We start from the raw sequence: 3,515 nt of genomic DNA on the forward strand, positions 1-3,515 counted from the left end.
AGCCTACGCCGTCCCCGGCGACTCACAGCAGCCCAGCTCCAGGTTGAGCTGTTGTTCAGCATCTTAGCTGTGGAGGGCAGTGTCACTGGCCCTCCTATGTGGGATCCGAACCGGGGCCCTCTGGCATCCCAAGCGAGTTCTCAACCACCGCGCCACTCGGCCGGCCCAGGGGGAATTATTTAAGCACAAAATCATGGTAGGAACATCCATGTCGTTCTGATCATGAAGTTACTAGCTAAGGAGATGGAGGTCTTACTGCAGAAGGATGCTTCTACGAGTCTGCAGACTGAAAGAGGAACAAGAAATACTGAAGGATAAGTTGAGGGAAAATCAGACTTGCTCAGTAAATCCCAGAATACCACAAGAGGAGCCTCCTCGAAACCTAACGAGGAGAACTAACACCACAATACATACAAAAAAAGACGGCTGGCTGTCCAGTGGGAAACCAGGGGAAGAAAGAACAGCTGATGCCCACTTGAGAATACTTGGGGAATGTGTCTAATTTTTTATTCTCATATCAGATAAGGTCATTGTGCACTTTTACTGTGTGTCCCCGTGTCCCTCTCAGGGAGGGACAATGGCATGATGGACCACAAGCTAGGCCCCGAAAATATGGGAATTCTCCTGGCTTCTAGTTCTAGCTCTTGCCCCTGTTGGCCGTGTGACCTTTCTTGACCAGGTCATTTTATTTCTCTGAACCTCAGCCCCCTCGTCTGTAAAGTGGGAGTAATACCTACCTTACAGTATTAGAAAGACAAAATCAGGTAAATACAATAGAAACTAAAAATTCCAGAACACTAAAACCTAATAAGCCCCTATAAGTGTTTTATTATTATTGTCATTGTCATTGTATCAGTAAAGCCAGGTCCTTGGTGCCACTGCCAACGTTTGTGTTTTTGGCAATCAGAACTGATGATTAATAACATTTCTAGAACATTTACCATTCACTAAGCACCGTGTTAAACCTTTTAAATCTATTATCTGTTTCAATCCTCATAACAATCCTGCCAAGACCAGTAAGGCTCAGAGAGGTTAAATAGCTTGCTCGAGGTCCCACAGTTTATAAGCAGAGATGGAATTTGTCTAACTCTGTAGCCCATGCCCTTTCCACCAAATTGCACTACCTTAATGAGTGTCTGAATGATAAATGGGGAAAACCTAAAACCATTCATTCATGCATGCAACAGCTATTTATTGAGTGTCCACTCATGCAGACAATGTCTGTGGACTGAGTAGTCCTTCCCTGGGAGAAGGAGCTGCACTGGAGACCTTTGGTTCTGCTTTCAAGTTTACTAAGTTCAAGTGCATATGCTCATTTCCTAACATCATTATCTTTAGACCTGGAAAAGCCTCATTACACCAACAAAATGGCTGAGGCCCAGCAAGGACGAAGGCCTTGACCAAGGTCACATAGCAAATTAGTGGCAGAACAAAGACCCGAAATTCAGATTTTCTGACTCAAAGGTCAGTGCTCTTTCATCTATGATCTAATTATTAGCAATGACCAAGACAAATACAGATGGCAGGACCTGACCCAACACCACAAAACATGCATGTGCCTTTGCGTGTGATGCTTATGGAGACTAAGAGCTCCAAAGAGTCTCCACACCTGGACTGATGGCTCCTCCTGCCCTCACCCTTTGCTGCACCGAGGTCCTCTTCCGTCACCTTGGAGAGACCCAAGGTTAGGAGGCTCCAATACACTTGGGGTAGGGACTTGTGGGGCCTTAACAGGCCAGTCTCCAGCCCCCCACACTCCCAAAGGCCTTTGGTTCACCGTGCAGCTGACTCACTGCTAGTGCTCAAATATAGGGTGACCTAAAGGAGGGAAGTGGGGAGAATTGGACGTGAATTTATTGTTCTGTTGTACAGCTGGGAAATCAAAAGTGAAGTGACGTAATTGGCATAACTGCAATGTGGCTTTCAGGTCTAATTCCAAAGTACAAGCTCTTTCCAAACTAACATCACTTCAGGCAATTCACTTAACCCTTCTGATGCTCATTTTTCCTGTTTGTAAAACAGAAACACACATCTTGCTTATCTCAAAGGGCTTTTGTGACAATCACTTGACATAATGGGTAGAAAATCACTTTCAAATTATTATAAATGCAGGTTAAATAAGGCAGATGCCATTATGGTGGCTGAGCCAGGACTAGAGCTGATGTCTTTTGTTTTCTATTTCAGGGCTCTGTTCCTGGGGGACCTTCAGGAGTCAGCAGAGCTGGGCAGGAATGTTGCTGTTATCTATGCTTCAGTGGCTCTCCTCCCGTGTTCGCTGTCAGTTTGTGCAGGACCAACTTGACAGGCTCAAGAGGAAGCTCTGGGTGGCCATAGGAGTGCAGCCATGGGCTCTCGGGCAAGAGCCCCATTGGGGCACACAGCCCAAGGCGTAGCCAAGATGGGGCAGGGCACAGGAATGCTATAACTAGGAGTGGAGGAGAGCCTGCTAACTACCTAATCTTACTGTTAGGACAGGAAAACAAGCCCAGAGATTGGCTTGTCCAAAAATCGCCCAGTAGTTAGGAACCTGAGACGCTCCTGTTTCTGACAGGGTGGTCCAGGCGCCTATCTCTCCCCTCTCACTGAAATGAACTAAACATCCTGGATAAAATATATAAAGTAAATGCAGCAGTCACCTGTTGCCTCAGCTGGCAAAGGCTGCTCGGACCTCGGATGATCCGTCCTTGTGCTAATGGAGAGGCATCCCTCACCTCTGGCTCCGGCCCCGCAGGGGCGATGACACCCTGCCCTGGCACTGCTGTCGCAAGAGGAACACTAAGAGGGCTCAGATAGGCCCAAGTTCATTGCCCTCGCTTTGCACCTCTTGGAGCCTTCCTTTCTTATAAAGAAATGGTTTTGAGCAGATAACCTCTAAACTCCCTTCTAATCTGTGATTCGGCTTTCTCCAAGAGCAGCAGGTTGCTTCAGGTTAAAGGTATCATCTCCTCTGTCTCAAGGCGGCCGAGCTAAGGGGGCAATCAGGCAGTACGAGCAGGGGTAAGCCCATCCCTGGTCCTGACTACTGGCGGGGGGGAATCACCTGCCAGGTTTCAGAGTCATCTGGGAGTCCTGTCGGGACCGGTATCGGCAGACTGGCAAACACAAAGGGCCTAGGAGAGGTCTTCCCTGAAGAAAAAGAGGCTGCCAGTCTGGCCTTACCGCTCCTCATTTCCTGCCCTTGACCCCAACACCTGCTGTGGCTCAGAAAGAGGCTTTCTCATCCTTGTCCGCCATTGCTATGAGCCCCCAAATTCAAACTTACATCCCCTCATGCCCGCAAAGAGATCCCCTGGGTCTTCCAGCTCAACTCTACTCCTAATTATCCCCGAAGTGTATTTCCTGCCCCCTCCCCAAGGCACTGCCGAGTCCGGCCATCTTTATTATTCTGCCGGTGTCACGTCCAGCGTGGCAAGGGCAAATGGGACACGAGAGGGGCGACGCAGATTGAATAAGAACAAGAGACAGAAGTAAGATTTAAGAGCGAGACCAAGGGACTCAGCCTTCAGAGATAGACT

The sequence above is a fragment of the Hipposideros armiger genome, unplaced genomic scaffold, assembly GCF_001890085.2.
Source record: "Hipposideros armiger isolate ML-2016 unplaced genomic scaffold, ASM189008v1 scaffold_253, whole genome shotgun sequence".
Lineage (NCBI taxonomy): Eukaryota > Metazoa > Chordata > Mammalia > Chiroptera > Hipposideridae > Hipposideros > Hipposideros armiger.